This window comes from Mandrillus leucophaeus, unplaced genomic scaffold (assembly GCF_000951045.1).
Source record: "Mandrillus leucophaeus isolate KB7577 unplaced genomic scaffold, Mleu.le_1.0 Scaffold1135, whole genome shotgun sequence".
NCBI lineage: Eukaryota > Metazoa > Chordata > Mammalia > Primates > Cercopithecidae > Mandrillus > Mandrillus leucophaeus.
Window position 1 is genome coordinate 739,655 of NW_012099599.1, and position 18,709 is coordinate 758,363.

An 18,709-nucleotide genomic window follows, 5' to 3' on the forward strand; every position below is an offset into this window, starting at 1 on the left:
AATTAATGAAGTTCACCGTATTTTAATTTCAAAGTCAGTCTTAGAGAATTCTAGCTTCATCCTATCTTCCATTTGGTAAAACTGAAAGGTCATATTTTCCCACTAAAAAAAAAAATGCCCCTGAAATTAACTTCAGAAGTATTTCCTTACAAGTGGTATTTGAAAGTATGTTGCTTTTTTGTTCCTCGTCCATACTTCTATTTTAATATGTTAAATACAAAAACAGAGATGAGGAATTTCCTCATGAATATTTCTACTCAGGGACAGGATTTGAAGGGAAATGAGACAAACACAGCCAGCCCTTGGTGGGGGCCACCCTCCGTCTTTGTTCAGGCCCAAGCCCTTCCTTCCTCATTGTAAGTAGGACACTCGGTACCTTAGTCGGTTGCCTCATTCAAGCTGAACTGTACAGAACAAAACCACTGCCACTGACAGGGACATGGAGCCTGGACACTGTGTGCTCCCAACTGTGCGTCCGTGGAAACATTTGCCAAGTCTTTAACAGTTGCAGCGGAGTAAACACTATTTCCTAATGTTCACGGCTTCCTTGGGCATTCATTTAATTCATCACAGGCCCTGTCTGACAAGTATTAGGATTGAGGCCAAACACCATCCGAAGTTAGTAAGAAAAGAGGAGTTTCTAAGCTCTTGCTCCTTCCCCGCAGACTAACCCACTGGCCTCTCACAGCACACCAATCAATAACTGGAAAGCCGGACCTTGGCTTTGACTGGGGGATTCTTCCGGCTAGCCACAGTCTCTCCTCGCCTTTCCAGTCCAGATCTGTCTGTCTTAGAGCAAAGAATGTGTGGATTCAGCACAAGGCTCCCCAGAGACATGCAAATGCAAAAAAGAAATGAGTATTTCGACAGAACACATCAAGTCAATGAAGATGGCACGAGGACGTTTGAAGGATTAGGAGGACAGTGGAGATTTGTGGGGTAGGACAGCAGGTCACCCATGGTCCAGAGAGGTAACTGCGATTCTCTTCCTTTTAAATCTATTGCTCTTCCAAAAACAAGATTTCCTGCTAGTGGTTAAGAATCCCAAAATCCAAACCCGTGATAAAAATTGCTATGTCACTTTCTGGAAGTCATCCTTTTCTCTTTATTTCCAAAATGAAGATGCTCTACCCTCCTTCTCCTCCTTCTTCAGTAAAATGTTATGTCTGAGCATGCTCAAAATTCAAGAGGTATAAAAAGAAATACTGTAAACCACTATTTTTTAAAATGAAGAAATACTTCCCTTAAAGTATATAGTGCAGAAACGTTGTAAAAAAAAAAAAAAGGCCATGTTTATCCTTAATTCTCCCTCTGAAGACAGTTTATTGCCAGTTTCTTGTGTCTACTTCCAGAGATATGTTATCGGGTTGTGCAAAAGTAATTGTGGTTTTTGCCATTAAAAGTAATTGCAAAAACCGCAATTACTTTTGCACCAACCTAATGTACATTAGTACATTCTGACACGTTATTCTGAGCTCCACAGAAACAAAACAAGATTTGAAACCCGTTGACAGACCATCCTGTTGTCCCCAAGGAGAAAGGCGAGGTCATGATGTGGATTACGTAAGGTCACGAGGCTCCCTCCTAAATATTCTGATCCCTGCAGAATTCTTTATGGGATTGTCCTGCCTTTTATCCATGGGTCAGAAGACACACTCCATCTCTGCTTAAGTGAGGCGGAATAAAATAAAATCTTATTCAGAGTATTTCCAAGTCTAAATTATGGGACACAAAGAAGTCAATTATTTTGCCAGCAGCACCTACAAGTTCTTTTCTCTACAAATGTAAAGCAATCAGTGTTTTAGTCAGCTCTGGCTGCTATGAGAAAATACCATAGACTGAGTGTCTTAAACAACAGATTTATTTTCTCACAGGTCTAGAGGCCAGAAGTTCAAGATCAAGGTGGCAGCAGGGTTGGTTTCTGGTGAGGCCTCTCCTCCTGGCTTGCAGACTGCTGCCTTTTCATCCTATCCTCACACAGACTTGGCATTTCCTGTGTGCACGAGAGGATAGAGAGAGAGCTCTCTGCGGGCTCTTCTTATAAGGACACTAAGTCTATCAGATCAGAGCCTGACTCTTGTGACCTTATTTAACCTTAATTACCTCCTTAAGACTCTATCTCCAGACACAGAAGGTCTCCAACTTACAATGGTTCAACTTATGATTTTTTGACCTCATGTGGTGGGAAAGATCCAAATTCAATAGAGACTATACTTCGAGTGCCCATACACCTATTCTGTTTTTCACCTGCAGGACAGTATTTAATACATTGTATGAGATATTCAACACTATTATAAAATAAGCTTTGTGTTAGATGATTCACCCAACAGTAGGATCATGAAAGTATCCTGAGCACCTTTAAGACTGGTTAGGCTAAGCTATGACGTGCAGTAGGTCAGGTGTATGAAATGCCTTTTTGACTTACAACATTTTCAACTTACAATAGTTTTATCAGAGCATAACCACATCTAAAAATTGGGAGCACCTGTATAGTCACATCAGGGGTTAGGGCTTCAGTGAATTTGACAGGGGGTGGGGCAAGGACACAATTTAGTTCACAACAGTTAGCAACACTGATAACTATTTTAATAAAAGAATAATGGCTACTATTTAAGTGTCAGGCAATGTGCAGCACGCTTTATGCATGTTACTTAGAGTCCTCAAAAGAACTCCATGAAGTGGACGTTATTATCACCAGAGTGATTGAAACTAGAAACATTTAACAAGTGGGATGTTTGAGCACTGACTCGTCAGAATGCACACCAGCTATAAACAAGCAGGGTGGCTGTTGTTCCAGTGTCTGCTGGCCAAAGATGAGCCCCCAAATAGTCACATTTTTCAGGTAAAGAAGGAGAGGATTGGAGAGGAGGAGGGAACTGGACAAGCCCACACAGCTGGCGTATGGTGGCACAGGGACACGTCTGTCTTATTCAACATTATTTTGCCTCTCTGCTATCTTGCCAGGAACTATCTGCTGGAGATCCCTGTATTTCTCTACTTTGGGGGAGTCTTTGAGTGTTTTCCATCATATTCACAACTCAGTGACTGTGCCTGCCATGGCAGAGGCTGGTTTGGGATCAAGTCAGTTTGGCCACTGTCTTCTCTCTGAATAGACCCAGACCTTGGTAGCAGGGGATCGACTTTGCTGTCCATGCTGGCTCACGTTGGACACTATTGCAGTGTTTCTGTATCTGGGTCTTTGCATTGGGCCAAGCTGTCTTTTTCCAGAAGACATATCTGGGTCTTTGGAGTCATTTGCCTTCTTCCATGAATTTGACCTCTACTGTCAATCTAGATTTGGGTTTGTGCTGACTCACCATACCTGTTACATGCTGCCTTTGTTCCCTAGCCTGACCGGATCTTGGGGGTCAGGCTACAGCCTGCTTTTCCGTTACAAGGTACTCAAACACCAAACACAATACTGTCTGAGTGCCCTCTTTCCCTGCCAAATTCTTTTTTTGTGCTACTTCAACCTCAGCTGCTGACACTCTCCTCCATAGGCCTTTACTCCCCTCCCCAATGAACTCCTCTTCCTATTCTAAGTGCTCATCATTCTTTCTCTCTCTTGCTCATGTTTTGTGTGTTTGTTTGTTTCTGTTTTTTGAGACACAGTCTCACTTTGTCGCCCAGGCTGGAGTGCAGTGGCGCAATCTCCCCTCACCGCAACCTCTGCCTCCCAGGTTCAAGCGATTCTCCGGCCTCCATCTCCCAAGTAGCTGGGATTACAGGCACATGTCACCACACCCAGCTAATTTTGTTTTTTCTTGCTTCCACATTCCCCCTTTTCTTCTTTTCCTTTTCCCTCTGTTTTAGGATTGTGTTAGCACATATCCAAAGAGCAGCTTGTACTCGATATTTTGGGCTTAGGAACATCCCTGTCTCCTGGACTGTCAGGGGCAGAGTATATCTGTGGGACATTCTACAAACCTGTCAGTCAGTGATACCTACAAGCAACCATAATTAGGCCGTTTTCAAGGCAACTTCATAAAAGATTAAAAGGCAACCTTGCCTATCCCAAATTTTACCACACTTGCCTCCAAATGTCACCTTGTCCAGAGGGAAAGGGAAATACTGTGTGACTGGAAAATCTGCTGTCGTATTCAAACTTTACCTGGACATGCCCCACTTCTTAAAACAAAAGTTCCACTGTGCAAACTATTCTACAGCCCTATAGCCTGCTGTATTCATTGTTACTAGAATAAATATTTGCAGTACAAGCAGAACTTTGTTCTGAGGATCAATCCACAGGATGCTTAGCACTCTGACCAATGAAAAGCCAGTTTTTAGCTGCCCTTTGTTTGATACATACTGGATGTTGTGTTTTCTTTTCTGAGTTATGTATAATGTACAAATTCTAGGTAGTCCTTGACAAGAACTTGTAATAACAAACTGCCTTTTGACAATGACTCTAGAGAGCCTTTCTGTCTCCAGAAAATATCCCTCTGTGGCTCCAAAGGTCTCAGTCTCAGGGTGATGTCCTGGGCTACTTTTTTTTTTTTTGCACCATAAATGACATGACAGTGAAGACATCAGTTTCACCATGTTGGAAAACTGCCTGAGATGTTTCTTGGAACTGTGGCCACTCCCAGGAACAGAAAGGCAATGATGTTCACAGCCAAAACTTCCTCGCAGGGACCTGCTGTACATCCTCATGCCTGAGAATTGCTCTGAGGAGGGACTGATTTTCCACATTTGCACTGCAGAGGTCAACACCCAGCGATCAAAGGACATCCTGGAAAAGTCAGTATAGATCCTGAACCAAAAATCTCAGAAGCCATTCCCGGCTGCTGCCCAAGAGCTGACATGCATACATTTGTTCATCACTCAACAAATATTTACTGAGCGCTATCTCTGTTGTAAACACTGTACTGGATGTGAATGTCCGGCTGTCGAAGTCACAGACCCAGGCCTCCGGGAGCTGACCGTTCCCAGGAGGGAGCCCTGGGCTCTTGGCAGTGAATTGTCATCCTGGGCACTGATGGGCAGTGGTGTGAGCCTGCTGAGCCAGAGAGACGATGAGCTGCTCCCACAATACCCAATCATCAGGCCCCAGGGAGCCTCCCCTGCTGCACCTAAAACACTTCAGATGAACTGCAGCTTTTGAAATCTGCTCTTCATGTGACAAAGAAATTTTGGAATTTTTTTCCTACTGTACAGAGATGAAAAACAGGAGCCCGACAAGCAGAACCTATACGTAACATTAAGGGGAAGACCACCTAGTATCGACACTTGAGAGATTATTTTTAAGAACGTTCAATCTCGTTAGGACAGATTTCTGTGACTGCTGCCAGGGTCTCTGAACCCTCAGCAAATAAATGCAGATGACATTTATTTGCTCAAGATAATGCTACCATAATAAATGTAAAAGGGTCACTATCTTTCCCCCAAACTTCCTCCTCCCCCAAAATAATCTTTCCTGCAGCTTGTCTTCTTCGACTCTAGAGGGCATAGCTATGAAGTCTTTATTCCTTTTGAACTCGATGCCATCTGCCTTTGGCAAAGAATTGTCCTATTATTGTTTTTGAAAGAAATTACTTGAAAAATTTAAAAGCCAGGTCTTGGCCTTGTATTTTTTTACTATTATTATTTTTTTTTAGAAAAACTCTAGCCATTCAATGACCAACTTTCTGCCTATTGCTATATCAGTCATGTACTTGCTTTAAAGTAAATTGTGTGTCAAATCATGATGTTTTGCTCAAAGATGAACCTCATGTGTATACAATGTGGTCCCATAAGATTATAATGGAGCTGCCCTAAATAGGTATGCCATTTTAAAAAAAAGTTTATATTGTATTTTTACTGTACCTTTTCTATGTTTAGATAGAAACCGTTGTGTTTCAATTGCCCACGGTATTCAGTACAGTCACATGTTACACAGAATTTATAGCTTAGGAGCAACAGGCTGTACTATACAGCCTAAGTGTGTAGTAGGCTATACTATCTAGGTTTATATGAGTACATCTATGACATTCAAATAACAACGAAATTGCCTAATGACACATTTCTCAGAATGCATCCTCATTAAGTGACACATGACTGTAATGATGATTCTTAAAAGACAGGGGAAGAGGATGATTAATGACTTATTTTAACTCCAGTGACTAAAACACAATCGACTTCCTATTTCTGAGTGGCACTCAGAAAAATAATTCCTCCTTTTCTTTTTTATTATTCTAATTTTCTTTTTCTTTTTTTGAGATGGAGTCTCGCTCTGTCACCTAGGCTGGAGTGCAGTGGCGTAATCTTGGTTCACTGTAACCTCTGCCTTCCAGGTTCAAGGGATTCTTCTGCCTCATCCTCCCAAGTAGCTGTGACTACAGGCATGTGCCACCCCACCGGGCTAATTTTTGTATTTTTGGTAGAGACAAGGGTTTACCATATTGGCCAAGCTCATCTCAAATTCCTGATCTTTAGTGATCCACCCTCCTCGGCCTCCCAAAGTGCTGGGATTATAGGCATGAGCCACCGCACCCAGTCTTATTTTTCCAATTTTCTAGACAATATTTAAGGAATGCAGTGGATTGGTATACTAAAATCCAAGCTTATCTACTGCCCAGAAAATACCCGTTAGTTAATGCACTGAGATATGACCCAAGTGTGTTGACAGGTGATCCAGTCTTTTACCTGCCTCTGGTTTCTTTTCCTGGGTTATGGGAAGCTTTGAGATAAGCATGCAGCTGTAAAGGTGTAGGTGTGGCCCAGGTGTCTGCAGTTCTGAAGGTGTAGGTGTGGCTAGGCATCTGCAGCTCTGAAGGTGGAGGCGCAGCCGTGTAGCTGTTTGAACCAGCATTCCTCTTAACATCACAAGTCAGTTTCTTTCAGAACTGACCTACCACTTGATTGGAGAAGCCACTTGGTTGCAGTGGGAAGCTCTTAGAGAGGCACAAGTGTTTCTGGCCTCCATCCCATTCCCAGGAACCTCAGTGTGAGGTGAGATTTGGGTGTCAGGTAGGATGGGCCCTGTGGCCTGACGAAACCTACTGGCGTTCATTCTAGGTTCACATTCAATTGTAGCCAGTACCTAGGGAGCCATTTTACCAAGTTCTAGACTTGAACACTGTGCACATTGACAACATATCTTTGAGTTTAGTTCCCTCCTGAAGTTGTTGGCAAATTGCTGTTCATAGAAAAATTCTTCTCTGCCCTATATTTCAGGATTTCCCATTTCCAAATTCAGATAACATTCTGCTATAACGAAGTTATTTTAGGCTTAATTTATTAAGATGTTCCTTTGTTTCATTGCTGACGTTGCAAATGTAATTTTAGAAATCATATCGCTATACCAAAGAGACGGAGTTCTTAACACAAAGAGAACATTTCTTATAGGTCTTATAGGTTGTTACCTACACGCAATTTTGTAATTACTTTCTGAAGGTTTTTATGGTGTCGACTAAGAGAAATCAGTTGTTTTCATTGCTCAAGGAAGGGTTAAGGAGTTTGTTTAAGGAGAAACAGGGAATAGTTTCCTAACTGGCACATCTATAAGGGTACAGAGAAGCTGGTTTGGATGCATCCAATGTGGAAATTTGCCTCTGCACTGTTTTCATGATGAGAGTTGTGGATAGGAAGGGGAGGTGATGGAAAAGGAGTAGAGGGGTAAAGGCCAACTCCACACACAGGCAGTCAACTCCAGGAGGACTGGAATGTCTTCGTGATTCTGCTGCTTCACTCACACACTCAGCGGATCATGATGTGTGACTGTTCTCTTCCTGAAAGAAGGCAAGACATACGGACAAACATTCCTTGTATCCTTGCTCTGTGGAAGCTTTGTGCTACATAAACTCTTCAGGGGAAGACAAGCGAGTATAAGAAACAGTCTTAAAGCCATTGGTTTAGCAGAAGTGATGTTAAACACCATTAAAGACATTACTGCAGCCTGGACAACATGGTGTAACCCCATCTCTACAAAAAATACAAAAATTAGCCAGTCATGGTGGTGTGCGCCTGTAGTCCCAGCTACTTGGGAGGATGAGGTGGGACCTCTTGAGCCCAGGAGATTGAGGCTGCAGTGAGTTGTGATTATGCCACTGCACTCCAGCCTGGGCAACAGAGCAAGACTCTGTCTCACAGAGAGAGAGAGAGAGAGAGAGAGAGAGAGAGAAGATGGTCATGTGGATGTCACTGTAGGGTTTTTGTCTCTGTCCCCTTCCAAACTGCTCCTTGGGCTTCCTACATGCACTCAAATGAACGGGAATTAAGTGACTAGTCAGTTCCAAAGTACTGAGGACTCCCTCTCCCCAATGCAGAGCTTCTTCCACAAGCAGCACTTGGCCCCTGGAAGTCCAAGCAGGGATTCCCTCACCTGCCTTCCTATCCCCCACTGGGTGGCTGGGCCCATGGAGGGAGGAGATTCCAGGTCCTTGTCTCTACCAGTTTCAGAACAAAGAGTTGGACCAGAGAATTCACGGTTCAGAGGGCAGGGAACCCTGGAGGAGTTTTGCTCACTACTACATCCCCAGGGCCAAGTGTTGAGTAGAAATTCAACAGAGGCTGACTGAATGAATGACTGAATGGAGCATGATATAGAGGAAGAGTTTCTGTTTGTATTTTATGCACCTAATGGAGCGGATTCCTGAAAGAAGGAATTCAGAGTGGATTCCATTAGATGCATAAAATACAAACAGAAATTACTACTCTATGTCAAGGAAAATATGGCATTATTGTAGGTTCAATCAAACATACATAATTAGACCTACATTCTTGTTGCATTTAAAAAAATCACAGCCACTCCAAAATTAATTTTAAACATTTTTCCCTTAAGCCATAAAAAGTGATTTCTTTTTAAAAATCTGTTTTTTCTAGAACCCTAGATGGTTAATATAGAATAAGTACATTAATTGAGATGACAAAATTGGGGTTACTGGTATTTAAAAATTATCTTTGCATAAAACCTGTTTTATTTTACCTAATCAAACAATTAAGTATTTCCAATGGAATGTTGATTGTTTGAAATATAAAGAACTAAGTAAAGCTCTCAGATGCTTTTTGTTTGTTTTTATTTTAAGAATTGACCAACTATCAATTATCTTTTTTTGTTTGTTTTTTTTGGTTTTTTTTTTTGGTGGTACGGAGTCTCACTCTGTCATCCAGGCTGGAGTGCGGTGGCGCGATCTCAGCTCACTGCAACCTCCGCCTCCTGAGTTTAAGCGATTCTCCTGCCTCAGCCTCCCGAGTAGCTGGGATTACAAGCTTGAGCCACCGCGCCCAGCCTAAATATAGTCACCTTCTGAGGTAGCTTGGCATACGAATTTTTCAGGGTACACAGCTTGGCCCACAGCAGAGGAAACACCTAAGATTTCAGTCCAGTTGTCTTCTGACTTATTGGATGTCTATATCTATCAGTTCTCTCACTCCCATTTTTAGATCTGTTTTCTAAAATAAAAGGACTTTATCATTTCTTAAGAATACAGAAAAATATTATTCTAACTATAAAAAATTACAGATAAGTGAAATTAAAAAGTTAAAATATTCTTACTCCCCAATCACTGTTAACAGTTTGATATAGGCCAGGCATGGTGGCTCATGCCTGCAATCCCAGCGCTTTGGGAAGCCAAAGTGGGTGGATCACTTGAGGTCAGTAGTTCAAGACCCGCCTGGCCAACATGGTGAAACCCTATCTCTACTAAAAGTACAAAAATTAGCCAGGCGTGGTGGTGTGCGCCTGTAGTCCCAGCTGCTCAAGCAACTGAGGCAGGAGAATCACTTGAACTTGGGAGGCAGAGGTTGCAGTGAGCCAAGGTCGTGCCACTGCACTCCAGCGTGGGTGGCAGAGCAAGACTCTGTCTCAAAAACAAAAAACAAAAAACAAAACAAACAAACAAAAAAGAGTTGGGTAGATATTTTTCTTCTAGTTTTCTTCTAAGCATAATAAAAAATCATACTTTTAAAAGTAACATATGTATTAGATATACTTTTTTTTGCAATGTTCTTTTTTCATTTAATATATTTCTATGTCAACCTTGTCTGGAATAAGTATCTCACCATAAGTTATTTTGCAAAACTCAAATTAAGGGCATTTGGGGCAAACACAGTCAGAAAGATGTTTTGGACAAAGTGACATAAATGATATAAGTGCAGAAATTCATGCTGATTTTCCCTAATCTAAGAATTGTTCTTTTTTTTTTTTTTTTAAAGACCCTGTGGTATACTGCAGTTTGGATTAAATAGAATGAATAAGTAAAAAGTGACAACGGTGACTTCATTTTAGGGATGGTTTCATCTCCCCTATCTCCTTCCCCACCTCTCGTGGAGTTAAGCAGGGTACAAGTGACTTTTATATGAAGGCTGATTTTATATACAGCATATTTAGCTTTCTGGCACGTACGATGTATTTTTTATAAAGGTTGTTATTACTGTTAACAATTTGTCTTACGAAAGGATGCACTTCCTGTCCGTTCTTCACCACTAATATAACAGGATTTTCCTTCATTTTTATTAACTATAGTTTCTCTTGAGTTGTTTTTTTCTAACCCTAATATAATGGAGTAACTGGACAATGTACCGCTTTGTGGCCTAAGAGGAATGACATGCTTTGACATCTGAAGTGAGTGTTTTTGAAGACAGGCAACCTTCCAGAACCCCTAGAGAAACACACTGAAAAAATGAAAAAATGAAACCCCCAGACACGGTTAAAGACCAGCTGTGGAACTGCTTTCCCTAGCTGGTGTGTCTGAGGCAACTCCCTGCCTCCCACCAGCTGTTAGACAACGTAACGGTATGCCGTGCCAGGTTTCGATCTGTCTGCACTGTGGAGATGGATTAGAATCCATTGAAAGAGCTGAGATTGTATTAATATTTTGAAATCTGTGAATTATGTTTCTTTCATTAAGTGTGGCATGACACAGAACTTGACAGCTGCTGCTTCATCTTCAAAGCACTGTCTGAAGATGAATCTGTCCACATGTGATTTGCCATCATTTCCCTTCCTGGTCACATCAGCCGGCAAGTGGGTGACAATCTGTGGATGCCGGGGATCCTTGCCGCAGTGTGACAGTTCCTTGCACACAAGCTGAGGAATCAGAACAGAAGCTGAGTGACACTCTTTAGAGTTCAGGGACACCTGCTCAATGAAGCCAGTTCATCAATTCATCCAGCATGTATCTTTTCATATTTCTGGCAGTGACTTTTACCACCACTTTGATGAGTCCAAGTGCAAGCATCTTCTATTAGAACAAATAGGAACTCTCTGGGCACTTCAATAAAGCTATCTGGCTGGGAAAAATGATGTATTATGTGCCTGGATAATTTAAAATGTTGTCCCATGATTGAAATATAGTGCTAAAGTACGTACATTGACTAAACCAATCATGTCAAATTAATATGGATAGCCAAGAAGTACAATAACAAATACATGGATGCTTTGGCCGTCTACACTCTTCTTCACCAAAGTGAGCACTTTAATTAGTTTCATGTGTAACCTCATCCCCGTGTTTCTTTATGTATATGAAAAAATGATGCATTTTTATTTTCCAACTTTTCTACTCAAAAGATTGTACAATAACCTGACTACTCTGCATTTTGTTATTTTATTTGATATATCTTAGAAACCTTTCTATGTCAGCATGAAGTGAACATCCTTATTTTAAAATTCTACTTATTTGTTTATTTATTGATTTATTTTTGAGACAGAGTCTTGCTCTGTCGCCCAGGCTGGAGTGCAGTGGTGCAATCTCGGCTCACTGCAACCTCTGCCTCCCGGGTTCAAGTGATTCTCCTGCCTCAGCCTCCTGAGTAGCTGGGACTACAGATGAGTGCCGCCACCCGTGGCTAATTTTTGTATTTTTAGTAGAGATGGGGTTTCACCATGTTGGCCAGGCTCGTCTCGAACTCCTGACCTCAGGTGGGAATAAACGAATTATATTCATTTTGGCCCACTTTGGCCTCCCAAAGTGTTGGGATTAGAGGCATGACCCACCACACCTGGCCCTTATTAGTTTAAACAGCTTTATTGAGATATAATTCACAAACCATGCCATCACCATTTGAAGTATACAATTCAGTGGCTTTCTCTATATCTACAGAGTTGTGCATCCATCACCACGATCAATTTTATTGCATTTTTATTGCCTCCAAAAGAAGCCCTGTACCTTTTAACTATCACTTTCCCCAGCCTTCCCACCTGACTCCCATTCCTTTACCCAAGGCAACCACCAACCTACTTCTATCTCCATAGATTGCCTGTTCTGGACATTTTATGCAACTGGAATCATACAATATGTGCTCCTTTGTAACTGGCTCCTTTCAGGTGACATAATGCTTTCAAAGTTCATTCATGTTGTCCCCTTGTTCTTTTTGATAGATGCATAGTATTTTATTATGCAGAGGCACAATAGTTTGTTTGACCAACCATTCCCTTATTAGACACATGAATTGTTCCCAGTTATTGCTCTTTCAAGCAACACTGCAGTGAATAACCTTGAACATATGTGTTTTCCTGTGCGTGCTAGTACATATGCATAACACATACCCAGAACGAGATTTTTGGAGCGGATAGTAGCTGCAACTGCAATTATGTTTGATAGTGCCAAATCACTGTATTACACTTTCACCAGCCATGTATGAGAAGCCTGTTTCCTCCAGCCTTGCCAGCACTGCATGTTGTCAAACTCTTAGGTTTTTGCTAATCTATGGGTGGAAAAAATAGAGCATCTCCATGTGGTTTTCATTTGCATATTTCTTACTATGGTTGAGATTGATATAGATAGTTATTGACAATTCTTAGGAGTTCCTTGTTTGAACTACATTTTTTTGGCTTCATCAGAGTGGTGGTTACAGTCTGTCAGCTGTGATAATTTGGTTTTCCACAGTGTTTGATTTTTAACATCTTTTACATGTTGTATTTTTGAACTGAGAGTTATAATAAAGATATATATTTTAAGCATAATTATTTTCATAACAAAAGTATCAAAATGAATATAATTTGTTTATTCCTAAGTTATTTTGCTCTTATTTTCCTAGAATAATTTAGTAAGAAATTAATTATCTTTCACTAGTTACGGTTATTTTGGTTGGCAACATAACTGTCCTTATAATGAAACTGCAATCCCCATTAAATAAAAACATCTATTTATAACCAATTGAACTACTTTATTATGTGATAGCTGCCTGTCACCAGTCCCATTTGGAATTTCTCAGAAAAAAATAAGCTATAGTATTTCCTGAAGAAAGAAAAAATACTCTTTCTCTAAATATTCTCCCTCCTTCATTAGATATTTTCTTAAGTGAGTTTGTTCTTTTGAAACTAAGTTTTTTTAAAGGACTAAGCAAATCTGTACATGTTCGGATTCATTTAAGCTTGTTGTACTGACATTCTGGGACTTCTTTGTATTTTTTCTCAGCAGCAAGTCATGAGAGGTAAACATTTTTCTCTCAAAGAATACTATTAGGCATTGAGGTCTACTCTGCACACACACCTAAGAAACTCCTGGGTGTCAAAGCAGGACAGGAGACATTCTTGCGTGGGTTACCCTACATCTCCTGAAAGGAACCATGTTGAAAGCAGGGCTGATGGCCAGGCCCTTAGGACTCTGACATAAACATTCCCAAAGTAAAACTATAAACAAGCCTGCCCTAACTTGTACTCGGACTGTCCTGATGCTTCCGAGAGAACCAGGCATGAGACGGAGAGCCTCAGGTAACAGGTGTCAGAGTTCGGACCAGGTGAGTAATTGCAATCAGAGGGGGACAGAGGTGCTCTGGAGGGTGCCAGGGTGGTGGTCATTGAAAACTCTGAGACAGCTTCCTAGCATCTACAGCAGGAAGTTCTTCCCGTAAGTTGGAATCTCTTGCATAAGCTGAATCTTCTGAGAGGCCCTGCCATTCATTATTAGGCAATGGCAACCACAGCAACAATAAGACTAATACAGACTGCCAACGTGTTTGACCTCAGCTGGGAGGGTTGGGCGTAGGGTCACATATTTCCCTGCTCTGTGCCTGTCCACAAATGACTGAGAGAGCGCAGAGAAGGCTGGTCTGGGGACTACGCGAAATTTTAGCCAGTAGGTGAATTTGAAAGGATAGAACCTGGGACTAAGAAGGAGTACCTAATACTGTCATCATTGCGAAAAAAAGGAAACTCCCCCTCATCTTTGAGGAATGTAGCACTGGTTGCAGAAGGCACAGAGCAAGGAAACCGATGTACAAAGAAGAGCATCCCTGAGTGTTCCAGGGCGGCCATGGTGGGGCCAGCTTGAGGTCCGACGCTGATTTTCTGTGGGCCTCTGGACATGTCACAGCATTTCATCAGTTTCTCGTCAGCAAAACTGATATAACACTTCCTGACCTACTTTCTTCAAAGGGATGTTTTGAAACTAAAATGTGGGAACTCTGAGGAACTAAATAAATTAGATAATGAATTACAAAATAAATAAATATGTAAATCTAAGGATCGAGGGAAGTTATTTCTGTATGGGAATAGTAGTAAAGGTAGTTTTTATTTTCTTTGATTCTCTCTAAATTTTTTTCACAATGATCTCTAATACGAATTATGTTTCTACTCAGAAAAAAATCTTTAAAAGCCAAAAGCACTCGTGAGAATAACATAAATTTCTATGAAACTGCTTGGAAAAGTCAGAATATTAAAGATGATTTCCTTTTCCTGAAATAAATCAATATAAACAGAGGGTTAGTAAACCAAAATGAATTCCAACCTGCTCTGTCATGAATGGAAAAACAAGTCTCACCTGATTTGGATAGTTAATTTTGTTGTCAGAGCCATTTCGCTCAGGGCTACTTTTATAATATTAAAGAAAGTCTCCTGCACTGCCAGACTCCGCCTGTCCCCACCCAGCCCCAGAACTGCCCTTGACTTCATTTGCTCTGAAAGAAAAACAAAGGGAAGGAGGACAAAGTTATTTTCCCTCAACGCGTCATAGAACATAAAGGGGCAGGGGATGGGAATCTGGGACAGTGTATGGCCCAGCTCTCCTAAAAGGAGAAGCCTGCACTAAGTTTCCCCTAGATCTAGTAACGCAGTTTCTAAAATGTTAACATTTGTGTGCTGGTTCCAGGAACAAAATCGACCCACTGTTTAGAAGCACACATTTGTCTCAGCACTTTTGGACAGAGGAGGTTTGTCTGATTGGAAAGCGCGCTGTCTTCCATAAACAGGCGTTTACTTGCCATCGAATTCCTCCCTGTCATTTCAATTGGACAAGCAATTCTTTTTCATTTTTTAATCTCAACTGTCCTATGGTGTGGTTGAGGGCAATTCAACAGCTGGGATGCTTTATGATAGAGATAGTTGGTGCGCCATGCTAGGTAATGTGATCCTAAAATAGATTAAAGAGTGAAGCCTCCTTCAGCTCTCCTCTCTGGCTTACACATAAAACACAAATCTTATCAATTCCTAGACAATTAGGCCCCTTGCAAAAGTCAGCAAAAGGATCACTGTGTAAATGTTTAAAACCACTTTTAGATATGCCAGAAGAAAGAACCACCCTGAGGAGTTAATAATGAATGGTCAAAATGGTTAGGACTTTTGTTTGTTTTTGATTTTTTTTTTTTTTTTTTTTGAAACAGGGCCTTGCTCTGTCACCCAGGTAGAAGTGCAATGGCATGATCATGGCTCACTGCAGCCTTGACCTTGGGCTCAAGTGATCCTCCAACCTCAACCTCCTGAGTAGCTGGGACTACAGGTGCTGCCACCATGCCCAGCTAAAATGTTTTAGTTTTTGTAGAGATGGGCTTCTCACCATGCTGCCCAGGCTGATCTCGAACTCCTGGCCTCAAGCAATCCTTCTGTCTCAGCCTCCCAAAGTGTTGGAATTACAGACATAAGCCACCGCATCCGGTCATGATTTTTTAATAAGAAGAAATATAAAGTAATTAATGCTTTCTGAAATGAACATTATTGTAACATTAATTCTGTTTATACAAATAACATGCTGTGTAAGCTTGACTTAGAACATCAACTGTGTCCCACATAGATTTTCACAGAAAAGTCTGTCGTTTCACAATAATCCTTCAAAACATTGCTTCAAAGGAACCCAGAAATACTAGCCCACCGTGGGAGGGATCAGAGACCAGCAGGGGTTGAGAATGGCCAGGGATAGAGTTTGAAGTCAGGGGAGGCAGAGGCTGATGCCTGAAAGCTCATTAAAACAGAGATCCCTGGTTGGTGCGGTGGCTCACGCCTATAATCCCAACACTTTGGGAGGCCAAGGCAGGCAGATCACCTGAACTCAGGAGTTCAAGACCAGCCTGGGCAACACAGTGTAACCTTGTCTGTACTGAAATACAAAAAATTAGCCGGGCGTGGTGGCGCATGCCTGTAATCCCAGCTGCTCAGGAGGCTGAGATGGGAGAATTGCTTGAACCCAGGAGGCAGAAGTTGCAGTAAGCTGTACTCCAGCCTGGAGTGCAGCAGTGCGATCTCAGCTCACTGCAACCTCCATCTCCTGGGTTCAAGAGATTCTCCTGCCTCAGACCCCTGAGTATCTGGGACCACAGGTGTGCACCACCACACCAGACCAATTTCTGTATTTTTAGTAGAAATGGGTTTTCACCATGTTGGCCAGGCTGGTCTCGAACTCCTGACCTCAGGTGATCCACCCGCCTCAGCCTCCCAAAGTGCTGGAATTACAGACATGAGCCACTATGCCAGCCTTGAAAATTTAATTTTAAACAACTTTGCCAGCCGGAAGTGCTTATGAACATGTGAAATATTTGTTATCATCTTGATAAATATACTCAAAGATCCAGTAATATATATATTCATCAAGTCATTTAAATTTCTGTATTATTAGAATTTTTTCGCTTGTAAGTAAAAGAAATTCAATCAAACCAGCTTAAGCCACTAAAGAGGTCAGGCAATATGGCAACTTTCTTTAGTTTCCACTTAAAATTGCTGTGAAACTGAACCTGTTCTAAAAAATAAAGTTTATGCAAGAAAGATGCCAAGGCTGGAAAAAAAAATGTCTACTTTGAAAAGGGGATGACAGGCAGATCTGGGGATAACTGACAGTGTGGATGGAATATTTTTGTAACCCAGATTAATTATTCAGAACAATCTAGACAAGATCTGCTCCTAAAACTATACAAATGCATGAGATTTTGGTTGGACCTTCATAATTTTGTATCACAGATTAATTACGAGGCTATTGCTTTATATATTCTTTTGTGAGAAAAAAATCTGTTATTGTACTGCTATGAGAGAATCACTAAAAAGTTCTTATATGAGTAAGGCAGTTAATCCCGATCCTAAAGATGGAAATTCGGTAGTGGCATTTGTAAGAATATCCTTAGAAGGAAACTGAGTGTGGAACATGGCAAAATTGATGACAGTAACCCTGGTGGAAACCAGTCTATTTTGACTTCGCTGTCAATTCATAGGCTTTGGAAAATATTTAGTACCCCCAAGTACATTTTAAGCATTTGAGAAGAGTCTTGAAGACTGCCAGATTCTCAGGCTGTTGGAATTTCATGACCAAGAAGGAAAAATAAGTGAAAATAAAATGATATAAACTCTGGACCATGAAACAAGGATTTGGTTTTGTGGGACATTCAAATAAACATACAGGCAAACTATTTTTGCTGACATGTATAAAGTAAGCCTTCCTTTTAAGCCATTAGAGAGAAGCAGATGTCAAAGATGAAATCAAAGAAGGTAGAATCTTGGGTTAGCTGAGCTCAGAGGGACACCTGAAATCATCTCTCCAGCCTTGTCATCTTACAGTTAGAGACACTGAAGCCCAGAGAACCCAACTGACTGGCCCAGCTGAGGCTCTTTCTTCCATGCCACATTTCTCTTGAAATAAAACACACTGAAAGAGCTAGAAACTCCCCCATGACTAGAGGAAAAAACAGAAGGAAGGGAAGGAGGAAAAGGAGATCTTTGCTCAAGGAGGAAGTTCCTCTTCCAGTGGCTCAGCCCAAAGTCACTTTAATAAAATTTTCTTAAACTTTAGGCAGACATGCCTGTTCATCTCCTCAGTTACTCCTAATTATTTGTCATGAGTAACCAAGGTTCTGTGCCCAGTTAAAAATGAGATGGACTCGAATGGATAAAATGTGGTACATCTAGACAATGGCTTATTATTTAGCACTAAAAAGAAATGAGCTATCAAGCCATGAAAAGACATGGAGAAAACGTAAATGGATATTATTAAGTGAAAGAAGACAACCAGGAAAGGCTACATACTGTCTGGGTCCAACTGACATTCTGGAAAAGCCAAAACTATGGAGACAATGAAAGGTATCGGTGGTTTCCAGGGGTTGGGGGAAGGCAGGGATGAATAGGCAGAGCACAGAGCAGTTTTAGGACATTGAAAATCCTTTGTATGATACTCTAATGATGGATACATGTAATTATACACTTCTCCAAACTCACAGACTATACAACACCAAGGGTGAGCCCTAGCGTTAACTGTGGACTTTGGTGATAATGATGTGTCAATGGAGGTTCAGCAATTCGAATAATTATTCCACTCTAGTGGGGACATTGATAATGGGAAGGCCGTGCATGAGTGGGTGAAGGGGGCATGTGGGAAGTCTCTGTCCTTTCTCTTAACTTTGCTGAGAACCTAAAACTGCTCTTTAAAAAAGTCTTAAAGAAAGAAGACGACTATGAAAAAAATCAAGATTTTAAAAAATGAAATGAATTTGAGGATAGAATGCAAGGAAATGTTAGAAATGCACCTGATTAAAAAGAGTTAATTGGCTTTTAAAATATTAATCTTAATACATTTATTGTCTTACTAAAATAGTTTAT